The sequence below is a fragment of the Schistocerca americana genome, chromosome 7 (genome assembly GCF_021461395.2).
Source record: "Schistocerca americana isolate TAMUIC-IGC-003095 chromosome 7, iqSchAmer2.1, whole genome shotgun sequence".
NCBI classification, from domain to species: Eukaryota; Metazoa; Arthropoda; class Insecta; order Orthoptera; family Acrididae; genus Schistocerca; species Schistocerca americana.
This window is the reverse complement of record NC_060125.1, coordinates 261511314-261524191: the sequence shown is the minus strand read 5'-3', so window position 1 is coordinate 261524191 and position 12878 is coordinate 261511314.

The following is a 12878-nucleotide window of genomic DNA, read 5'->3' as shown; positions in this document are numbered from 1 at the left end:
GGCTACATGAAAGTAGGAAGCAAAATATTCTTCACGATATCAGTCTTTCGCCGGCAGACAGTGACATTGACGCCAGTGAACGAGCCCCCTCTCGGTACACAAAAGAAATTACTTGCTAAGCAGCGGTCTCGGACTGCAGCTTTTAGGCTGCACGACGTGCCGGAAACTAGGCACGTGATGAGCTGTCGGCCCGTTAGCGCGCCAGCCGTTTGCCTAACAGATTGTCCTGTTATGGCGTCCGATATTTCGCCGTTAGGCGTGATGGCCAGAGCAAACAGGCCGCGCGATCGGCTGTCGCGGCCACGTGGCTTAAAAGCCGGGGCGCCAAACCCCGCGCCCGGCTCGGCTGTCGGCGTGAGGAACAAACAAGCGTCATCTGAGGGTGCGTGCGCTGGCAGCCTGCTGATGGAAACCTTATCTCCCCCTGTGGCTGCGCGCACGCGCAAGCGCTGATGGACGTCTCGGAGACTGGGAGCTCGCCTAACCGCATCACACTGCGAGACTGATGGTAGTTTACCACGACGCATTTTTAGCAGGACTGATACTGATCCAAACAACTAGTAGTATCTGCGTCCTAAATCCGTTCTGCTTACTCACTCACAATACCGACGTAAACGGTCGGACCAAATGATGCCTATAACTGACTCACTCAGAGTCAAAGCTGTGCAAATAAAGGCGACAGAAGCAGCCAAATTACATAATAAAAGGTAGGTGCAGAATTCAATGGGGAGTTGCTGAAAACGTTGTGCTGACGAAGATTATAAATGGCAGTGTAATTTAGAACAACTTAAATCTAACTAACCTAAGGACATCACACACATCCATGCCCGAGGCAGGATTCGAACCTGCGACCGTAGCAGCAGCGCGGTTCCGGACTGAAGCGCCTAGAACCGCTCGGCCACAACGGCCGGCTTCAAATGGGTGAAAATCCGAAATGCTTCTTGTAAACATATTGGTACACAAAGAAATAAGTTGTTCCGGCATTCCTTCAACCAACCTAGTTCACAACCACGCAGCCCAAAGACGATCCCTACGAATAAATTAACTTTAGGTGATATAGGATGTCCATTAAGTCCCCTAATCAATTATTAAAAAAAACTATAACTTGGAAATTACCAGTTGACTCGTGCAAATAATTCGCAGTCTGCCCTGATTGATCACCGACAGGTAGTACAGCAATGGAGATATAAGTAAATGAAGCGCCTTGGGAGCCATTGAAATCTCGTCCCAAGTAATGAGATCGAAGTCACAGAGAAGCTGTGCGTCAATGTTGTGGCTGCAAATTGGTGAAACCGAAGTGTTTAACACTGGTACGGGCAATCTAAAAATCGAATGTGATAAGCGTCCGCCTGGCAGGAGATTGGCAGCAATACCTTTCCATATAACTGTTAAAACACCCATGTTTTCACCTCGTAAAATGTGACATAAAGTGTTGTGCACAAATGTTTTACAGGAGCCTCCGGGTCCGTCAAAGAAATAACAATTGGGAATCTTAGATGGCGCCTTCTGAATTCTTAGCATCGACATGTATGACCGAAATCGCGTGATAGACTATGCTTGCGTAAAACAACTGCAACAGCTATCGCGCACGTTAGTTGCCAGATTGTCAATAGATGGCACCTAATAGACTGTTTTTGTGAAAATGGCTTCAATATAAAGTTTTTAAACTAAAACAACAACTTACAAATATTGGTGTATTTTTAGTCATTAGTATTCAATTTAATCTTGAAAACAATATCTCAGTCTCTAATTTTGACTAAGTAGTACAAACGATATGGCGTACTGACAAAAACCAACGATGAAAAGTAATGTACATGGTGATCATGATCAGAGAGAGCCAGCATCATGGTTTGTTGTAAGTAAGATTTGACAGTTTTCAAATTTTTTCCACTATTACGCCAGAACTTCAATGTGTGCCTCACTTGTCACTCGTAGAGTGTCAAGGGATAATTTGAGTTCTGTACGATCAGTATTGCAGGATCAACAGTCCTGATTGCTTCGTTGCTTCGTGTGCGATTGGTAGAAGTGTCCTTGATTGGTGTTTTGTACACGCAATACTTGACTTAACCCCACAAAAAGGATGTCTAATGTGTCATTCAGCCCAACCCGTACGTTCGAACTCCAGTGTTGGGGGGACCATCATGCTAGAAGATGACGGGCAACTACAGCTCTTCGATCTGAGATAGCAGATATTGTTTGAGTATGTCCTGGTATATAATTCCCGTTATGCTTTGCTGTGCAAAGAAGACTGGGCCTACAACCAAACATTAAGCTTCAGGCACTCTCGTAAGTGTGTCGTGAAGGTTTTTGGGGGCAATGACACATTGCGTCATATCCTGGTCTCTCGCCATTTTGATACACTTCGCAGCTGCAACAAAGGACCGAGGAAAAGATCTTTGAGAGCTGGTAAACGCTTTAAAACAAACCACGATACTCTATCTGTAATACATTCCAAGTTACTATACTTTCAGGTCGTAGGTAGACTTGATGGACACCCTGTACTGATGGTATGTTTGGTTTGTGGCAAACCAGAACTTAATATTAGCTCCTTTTTGTAGAATATTAACATCATTTGATCTAAAGTTCTAATAGCTGTCGTGTTTGCACCCTAAATTATGAGAAGTTGAGTCCATCTATTCCGCAAAAACTAATATTTTGAATTGCACAAACTTGTTTCGGCATATTGAGCCATCATCAATTGGTACTTTTATTCAAGTGTGTAAAAGATAACATGTTTCAAGTAATAATTACTGGAGACAAAAGTAGACACAAAAATTGTAACAGACCCTTAAGTAAGGGGGCTGGGGAGGGGGTGGGGGGAGGTAGGAGTACTATAACAGTTCTAAGAATAATTTTATTGCAACTAACCATCCAGTAAAATCCACTGACATTCTTAAAACCAAACTTTTGAAAACTACACGTAGTAATCGATTTAAAACAATATGCCAAAAAAAAAAATTACAATGGAAAGGCAATTTAATTTAATGTGGTACTCTGGCCAAGAGAAACTTCACAATCAGAAGTGAATATAACACATGCGCTCATCCTATTAAAATTACTGTAGTTCCTCTATTGTCTATCTTTACTCAATGCAAAAAAGCACTCCGTCTTCAGGCCACGAGTGGCTTACCAGGACAATCCGACCGCCGTGTCATCCTCAGTGAAGGATGCAGATAGGAGGAGTGTGGGGTCAGCAGACCACTCTCCTGGTCGTTATAATGGTATTCTTGACCGAAGCCGCTATTACTCGGTCGAGTAGCTCCTCAATTGGCATGAGGCTGAGTGCACCCCGAAAAATGGCAACAGCGCATGGCGGCCTGGATGGTCACCCATCCAAGTGCCGACCACGCCCGACAGCGCTTAACTTCGGTGCTCTCACGGGAACCGGTGTAGCCACTGCGGCAAGGCCATTGCTTTTCCTCAGTGCAAACAGTTACAAAAGGAAACACAACTATCAGAATTTGTCTCTGGAAGCGACACGAAAATAGCCATCTGGATACAGTACATATGAGTAGCATGACAAGTTTTCGGACTGCTAAATATACGCCGCAGCTGATTCGCATAGAACACGCCCGGTATTCAGACCCCTGGGCGGCGACCGTTCCAATAACCAATGCTCACTATAACTCAAAAAGGTTAATGATGGGTACTATCCATGGTCTCACCGACACCGACCACAGGCATCTTCTGTCCGGAACACGTCACGTAGCAGGTTGACGCAGTCCGGGTCTCCGCTCTTCCGTCTCGCTGCCTCGTTGCGACCTTTCTGCCTGTAGCGGCTCCGGCCGTCTCTCATGGCAGTCGGCAGAGGGCGACACCAGAGTGGCGCTCCTCGCGCCACACAGCACCGGCGCGGGAGGTTGCGCGCGTCATTCAAAGGCATCGGACATGAGGCTCTACCGACATCATTACCTTATTCTCTAGAATGCTACATCCTGTAGGAGCTTTTTAATCATTTAGCTTGTCATCTTCAACTAGATGATAATTTTTGGAGGGTTTTTGGCGAGTTATCAAATCCTTCACGCAGTGTTATTACTTGTTAAGGTAAAGTGTAAGTAAGCAACTATCGAGATAACTGAAGAACACTCATTAAACAGTTTCGCACCAGACATGACGATTGAATCGTTTTGGTGGTATTAGGAAAATATACACTACTGGAAATGGAAAAAAGAACACGTTGCCACCGGTGTGTCAGACCCACCATACTTGCTCCGGACACTGCGAGAGGGCTGTACAAGCAATGATCACACGCACGGCACAGCGAACACACCAGGAACCGCGGTGTTGGCCGTCGAATGGCGCTAGCTGCGCAGCATTTGTGCACCGCCGCCGTCAGTGTCAGCCAGTTTGCCGTGGCATACGGAGCTCCATCGCAGTCTTTAACACTGGTAGCATGCCGCGACAGCGTGGACGTGAACCGTATGTGCAGTTGACGGACTTTGAGCGAGGGCGTATAGTGGGCATGCGGGAGGCCGGGTGGACGTACCGCCGAATTGCTCAACACGTGGGGCGTGAGGTCTCCACAGTACATCGATGTTGTCGCCAGTGGTCGGCGGAAGGTGCACGTGCCCGTCGACCTGGGACCGGACCGCAGCGACGCACGGATGCACGCCAAGACCGTAGGATCCTACGCAGTGCCGTAGGGGACCGCACCGCCACTTCCCAGCAAATTAGGGACACTGTTGCTCCTGGGGTATCGGCGAGGACCATTCGCAACCGTCTCCATGAAGCTGGGCTACGGTCCCGCACACCGTTAGGCCGTCTTCCGCTCACGCCCCAACATCGTGCAGCCCGCCTCCAGTGGTGTCGCGACAGGCGTGAATGGAGGGACGAATGGAGACGTGTCGTCTTCAGCGATGAGAGTCGCTTCTGCCTTGGTGCCAATGATGGTCGTATGCGTGTTTGGCGCCGTGCAGGTGAGCGCCACAATCAGGACTGCATACGACCGAGGCACACAGGGCCAACACCCGGCATCATGGTGTGGGGAGCGATCTCCTACACTGGCCGTACACCACTGGTGATCGTCGAGGGGACACTGAATAGTGCACGGTACATCCAAACCGTCATCGAACCCATCGTTCTACCATTCCTAGACCGGCAAGGGAACTTGCTGTTCCAACAGGACAATGCACGTCCGCATGTATCCCGTGCCACCCAACGTGCTCTAGAAGGTGTAAGTCAACTACCCTGGCCAGCAAGATCTCCGGATCTGTCCCCCATTGAGCATGTTTGGGACTGGATGAAGCGTCGTCTCACGCTGTCTGCACGTCCAGCACGAACGCTGGTCCAATTGAGGCGCCAGGTGGAAATGGCATGGCAAGGCGTTCCACAGGACTACATCCAGCATCTCTACGATCGTCTCCATGGGAGAATAGCAGCCTGCATTGCTGCGAAAGGTGGATATACACTGTACTAGTGCCGACATTGTGCATGCTCTGTTGCCTGTGTCTATGTGCCTGTGGTTCTGTCAGTGTGATCATGTGATGTATCTGACCCCAGGAATGTGTCAATAAAGTTTCCCCTTCCTGGGACAATGAATTCACGGTGTTCTTATTTCAATTTCCAGGAGTGTAGGAACGAAACCCAAATCAATCCATCATGCCAGAGCACGATTTAATATGGGATCCTATATGCTTTAACATAAAAGGCCTCCCTATCCCGTTCTAGCACTACTTCTCGCCTCGCTTTGCTGCCAGAAATTACCAACTTTAAGCGGCGAAAAGATGAGCTGCGACGTCAATGACATCAGAAGGAACCTGGGCAGCAAGTACTGACCGCAGCTCTGCAGAGGATGAATTTCTCGCCTCGAATCCTATCCAGCGGAACGGAACTGTTACAGCTCCGTCCCGACCACGAGGACCGTTCTGCTTCGTGTCCAAACCAAGAATGCTGTACAGTTTCGTGTCCCAACAAAAAAATTCGTTTACCTTCAATCCCCGGCCAAAGATGAAGTTAACATGATGCTCCATGTGGAAAGAAACTTAAATTACTGGTTGTCTAATCAGAATAAATGTTAGAAATGTCTCTAACACGAGGTCATAAAGCAAACATTTCCATCTCTCTTCCACAAAGTAGTTTATTACCTAAATCATTCTCCTAATTTTCTCAGTTTAAATAAAATGTATAGATACATGAAGCTATACCTTCAGACAGGCAAGCTATGGAAGCCCTTGCCAATGGTAAAGAACTCCAGTTCTTTGCCCCTTCGAAAGTCGACACCAGTTCTCCCGCTCTGGCTTTTAGGACATTGTCCACTCAGCAGTGCACCATTTCCCTTGTCAAAAACGCATATCAGTAACCTCTAAGTATTGGCGCCAGTCAGGCGGTGAAGTTCAGGAGGGGCCCTAATGTGCAAGGCAGCACTCCTCGTCGCCTACTCAAGATCTTATGTGGAGTGCGTGATCGGCTTAGTGAAATGGGAGTCAGGACCTTCCGTGTTGACAACTCGGTTTTCTGATGGCGTCAGGTAGCTGTCACACTGGCATATCCTGCAAAACAGTATCATTCGACAACGGTGTCACCATGACACAGTAAGCGTACTACCCACAATCCTCAAGCAATCTGGTACGTAAAATTAAGGGAAAATATTGTTGCTGGATGGAATCTTCACCTCGGAACTCATCATGTATGGTCTTTAACCCGCGTTGTACTGACACAACAAGGGCGGACACCTTTCTCTCTCTCGATTGGGCAACTAGCATCCTTAATAAAAATGAAACCGGCAGGCTGGCTGTAGCCCGATGTATTTCAAGATTTCTTGAAATACTGGCAGAGCGTTGATTTTACGTGCATGCAGGGGATCAGTGGCCAGACATTGGGTGTGTTGTGACACGAGTTTCAGGCAGGCCATCACAACCAACCAAATGAGTCATTAAAAAAAAGTCACCGCCGTAATTCTGCAGCTGGGTACTGCAACAGTGTTAACATAGCTACCTACAATGCCGCTTTCTGCCGTCAGTGGTTTAACTTGTTGCTACTTACTGTAGCAAAGACCCGCAATGCCACAGCCGATGTGGCGGCAGCCTACCTCCCCTCATAAGAGATTTAGCTGGAGGCAGCATAAACCCTCTCAGCTCAATCGGTAGAGGCATTTGTCTGGTGCAGGTTTTGCGTCAGTAACTCGTCGTGTGCGCAATGAGGTGACAAAATACGTGGGATACCTACTAATATCGCGTCGGACCTCGTTTTGCCCGGTGTAGTGCAGCAACTCGACGTAGCATAGACTCAACAAGTCGTTCAGAGTCCACTGCAGAATACTGAGCTATGATGCCCGTAGCGTAAGGTGTTGCCCGTGAAGGATTTTGTGCTCGAACTGACCTCTCGACTACGGCTCATAAATGTTCGATGGGTTTCATGTCGGGCGATCTAGGAGGCCAGATCACTCCCGCGAATCGTCCACAGTGTTCTTCAAACCAATCGCGTTGAGGCCCAGTGGCGTGGAAAATTTCACCGATAATAATTTAGATAAATGACTGCAAATGGTCTGCTCCACTCAGTGATCGGTACAGTTGGACCAGAGGCCCAGCCCACAGCATTATGTTACAAACACCAGCTTGTACAGTGCCTGGTTGACAACCTGCGCCCATGGCTTCGTGGAATCAGCGCCCTTCTATCGCCTCGTATCAACTGAAATAGGGATTCATCTGACCAGTCCATTGTTTTCCATTCGTCTAGGGCCAACCGAAATGGTCACGAGCCCAGGACGGGCCTACAGGCGACGTCGTGCTGTCACGAAAGGCACTCGTATGCTGCCAAAGCCCAATTAACGTCAAATTTCGCCGCAGTACCCTAACGGATACGGTCGTTGTACGTCCCACATTGATTTCTGTGGTTATTTCTCGCAGTGTTTCTTGTCTGTTAGCACTGACAACTCTATTGAAACACAACTGGTCTCGGCCGTTTAAGTAAAGGTCGTCGGCCACTGCGTTTCCGTGATGAGAGGTATGCCTGGAATTTGGTTTTCTCAGCACCCTCTTGACACTGTGCATCTTGGAAAGTATAGTTGCGCCTTCGAAGTCTGTTATTTCCCAATGTGTAGTCACAATCATGCAGGAAATCTTTTCCCGTTAATCACCTGTACAAATGACAGTTCTGCCAATGCACTGCCCTTTTAAACCTTGTGTACGTAGTACTTCCGCCATCTGTATATCTGCATATCTTTATCTCATGACTTGTCACCTCAGTGTACATCTTCCTACTCAAGCAATTCTGCGGCAGGAACCGGGCAGCCTGTAACATAGGCGTTAGACAGGTATGCTGCAAATAACCCCAGAACTTGATGACAAATTTTCGTTCTGAAGCCTGGTGAAAGCGACTTCAATGGCTGAGTTTTCTGCATTGCATCGCGCACAAAGGGGGCCATAAAAGAGAATCTTTAGTTGAACCACTATTATAGCTGAATATTACGTTTTGATGCTAAAATGCAGGAAAGACATCTGATCTTTATAGGTCAAAAGCCTGCAGGTTCCCATTCTTTAAAAAAAGAAAATAATCCGAGCTCCAGTGAACATTAAACTCGAATAAAAAAAAAGGAATGCAAATTAAACTAGACCTCTTTTAACACCAAAAGTGAAAGTGGCTTACAGAGTCAGGGGATGGCCCTTTGGAGGCCATAAAATATGAACGTGGCGCCGCCCAGCGGAAAAGCGATACCTTTCCGCATCGTGTCATTGGCGCCAGCTCCTAATTTCAGCACGCACGCGAAAAAAGAAGGAAGAGAGAGAGGCACGAGATTTGAAAGAGCCGCTTTGATGACGGCAGCCCGGCTCGGGTGATTCACGCTCCCTCCAGAGAATTCGCGGCCACTCGTGAGGTTGGAGGGCTCCGGGCCGGTGCTGCCTGTTCGCCGGCTCCCCCTGTGCGTTTCTTTAATTACACGAGGCCGGCGCCAGATGAGCGATCCTCTTAATTAAAAAACACACGCAGCCGTACGCCCGCCGCCGCGCCGCCACCCGCCGCCGTGACTCACCAACCCAGGAGCGGCGCGCACTGTGCTACTTCGAGAGTCCCTCTCCACAGGCGCCTGGCTGTCTGCAGCTCCGCTGCAATTGATGTGACGCACACCACTGTCTGGCAGCGATGTACGTGCCCCTAAGCGCAGAATGGCAAGTTTATTTACACAGTTTGTGATCAGTCTCTTCTGAGCAAGGCCCACAAGAGTGAGAGAAAGAGAAAGAATGAGAGAGAGAGAGAGAGAGAGATGCAGTAGAGTTGTAAGACTCCTGCAGACTACTATGGACTATGATAACTAACCCGTCTCAATCTGTCACTGAGCAGGCGCTGAAGACCTTGCCGTCGTGCCTCCACAAAACCCTCTACTACTACTACTACTACTACTACTACTACTATGATAACTAAACATAGACTGTAGTTGTTTTCCTATCAGTCCTGGTCAGTTAAGGTCGTAACCGCGATACCTTTACGTTAGGTGTGTTGCATACGTATTGGGCGTTACTTCATTTCGACCACTTTGTTTTCTTGCTAAATTTCCCTTCAAATCGATAGCGGCGAAGCATGTAGAAACTGAACGAAGGAATATTAAGTGTCGCATAACCCATGGAACAGTTTTTTCTACGTAGTTATCCTCTATCTGGTACTTAAAAATAAGAATTATTTATAGCATATTCGAAATTGTCAATTTTTAATTCAGATTTTATTCAAAAATTGTTCATTTGTAACTTGAAACATATGGATGTTGAAGTAAAAATAAAAATAAACAATACAGATTTATCACATATAACCAGAAACCGTAATTTACTCAAAAAAGGTCAAATTTTTAAAAATACATAACAAAAACATATTAAACATAACTTCAATACTTTGTTGAGCATATATAAAACGTGTTTCTGTTATTTACAAACAAATTCCACACGTATCAATAATAACATGAAACTCTTACCTTTGATCATCAAGAAGGACACTCTACTGTGTACAAAATAAGAACAATAACTATAATTTTTTTCATATTTGTGCATGTAAACTGTACTAAGTAATTGCTTTGGTTACGTAAATGCGCAGAGGTTACGCCATTATCTAACTTTTATTAGTTATAAAATGCAATATACGTATTGTTAAGTATATAAAATACATACCGGGCAAACACTAAACGATGTGCGGTTCTAATTATTTGTAAAACAAACAAATAATAAAGACTCTTGGGCCAGCAGCTTCTGTCTCGCACATTCATCTATGTTTCTTTCTCCGTCAACGCTACCGATATTGCCGGTAACCGTACCACTCATTACGTCATTTACGTGCTGTAGCAAAACTGGTGAACCGTAGAGCGCAACGCCACTACACAGCATCAAGCATAATTGTTAGGAGAGGGTGAGGGAGGGGGGACTGATATTTTATTTACAAACAGAAGCTTTTAAATGAAAATTCTCAATTTTTTATTATAAATCTTTTATTTCCTGCCTCTATATCTACAACCGACCCGACCAAAGTTTCCAACAAATTTTCTTTGGATATCTGGCAACTGGGTAGCTAGAAGATCGTTCAAGTTAATAAGTAACATGTATAAGACAGAAGATTATTCATTCATTTCTGTTGACCTCGCCGTCGACGAACATCTAACCACAATCTGCGTTTTTATTCGTTCTTCAGAGAGAATATTATCCACACAGTCTCGATGGAGTCTCTTCGACACAGCTCCTGTATCAAAGCTAGTTACTAGAATAATAGAAAAAAGAGAAAAATACAATGTGTTTCTGTATTAGCTACCCAAAAGTAACATTTAATTGTGAAAAGGGTAAATAATTTACAGAAATATTTGATACAGCACTGAATGCAGTAATCTTCAAGTTTTATTCCCGCCTAAAACCCTGAGTTCTCACTAAATGACAAAGGGAAAGAGTTATTCCAACAGTCATCATGGAGTCGTAGAATGGCACAGAGCGTGCACAGTGTTGTTTATGATTTCGTGAATCCAGATCCGCTACTACAGTTCAGAGACAATTCAGCACCAAATATCGCAAGCCACCACCTCAAAGACAAATTGTTATTAATTGGTATAATCGTTTCACCGAAACTGGCTGTGCATCACACAGGGCGTCGGGTCAGCGTCGACCGTCAGTCTCCGACGCAGTAATTGAATACGTTCGGCAGTCTTACACTAGCAGTCTGGGTAAATTAACGAGACGTGGCTGCTTAGAATTGAATGTGGCTAGTGTTACACAGTGGAAGATGGAGAGCCACCACATTATCATCATGAAGTTGTCACGTGTCGCCTTAAGACTGTGCCGACTTGGATTGGACGTTTTGGAACAATTCCAGCCTACCACGATTACCCGATTTAACCCCAATGGTCTTCTGTGTGTGGGGTTACGTTAAAGACAGAGAGTTTGTTCCTCAGCTTCCGGGAAACGTCGACGAGCTGTGACAACGGATAAAACCAAGCAGTTTCCACCATACATCAAGACTTGCTCCAGAGGATTTTGCACGAAAGTAATTACAGCTGGACATTCATCGTGTTATAGAAGGTAGCCACATTGAACGTAAATGAAACGAAGATATACTACATTCAATGCGGTATCAAAAATTTCTGTAAGTTATTTACGTTTTTCACGATTAAAGCTGACTTTTGTTTAACTAATTTATGAATCAACAGAAAAGAAAAACCGGATGTATTAGATGAAGACCAGCTTGGCTTTACGATTGGTCCACCCAGACAGAGCTTTCGACAATGTGAACTGCTGTAACACGATCGAAATTTTCTGGAAATAGTTGTAAGCTTTTGGAAAAGAGGAGTAATATACAGTGCGCACAAGAACTTCCCTTGTGCGGGCAACTGCTCCACCGACTTTTCCCCCCTGCTATCTGTTTCTTAGTCGTTCCGCGCTACAGTGGGAACCATTTTCCAAATTCCTTTTGTCGATCAATGTTTGGTGCTGCGTGATCGGTTACATGCTGACAGCTCCACTCATTTTAGAAGAGCGACTGACGGAACGGAATTACCTGCACTTTTTGGAAAATTCGTTGTTGAAATCCCTGAGGACGTTTCTTTCGCCACGCGAACGGCAATTCAATTCCAGCATAACTTCCCCTTGAAATTTTATCAGACGTGTGAGGGAAGGTATCAGCTACACTTGCTCTAATCGCTGAATTGGTCGACGTAGTACAACAAACTGGCCACGTAGATCGCCAGTCCTCATGGCATTAGATTTTTAGAGTTTCGCAACTCAGTCAATAAAAATGCAATCCTTGTAGGATCACTTTGTTGTCCATCCGTCTACCTGTCTGTACGACTTTTTGAAACACTGTTTCTCAGGAACGGGTAGACGTACTAAGTTGAAATTTATGCCACTTACTAAAGTCTGTTGTTCCTTAATTATATAATAAATTGAAGCTTCTAATTCAAATATGGCCATTTATGTCGCATACTTTGATACTCGGAAATTCACTCATCAAAAATGATAGGATACTTCCCGTTGAGCTAGAATCGTCAAATTTGGCAAGAAGCAAGGTTTCGCAGTGAAGGAAAAACCTGAAAATTACTAAGTTGTAATTATACCATAAGAATTTTTTTTTTGTCAATTCTTATAGATGTTTGTCCGTCCGTCTGTTAAGACTCCTTCCCTCAGAAAAAAGGTTGACGTGTCAATTTGAAATTCATGTCGCATACTGAAGTCGACACTCTTCTGATGTTGCAGTAAATGCAAGCTTCTAAGGCAACGTAATCAAAAGATACGATCATTTATGTCACATGTTTTGATACTCTAAGCCTATAGGAGGCTTTCTGTTGACCTGGAGTCGTCAAATTGTGCAAGAAGCAAGGTTTCACAGTACCAGTAGAGGAGAAAATCCTAAAATCTTTAATTTGTAATTATATCACACGAAAACTTTTTCTGTCATTCGTTACCCGTCAGTCTGTCTGTCCG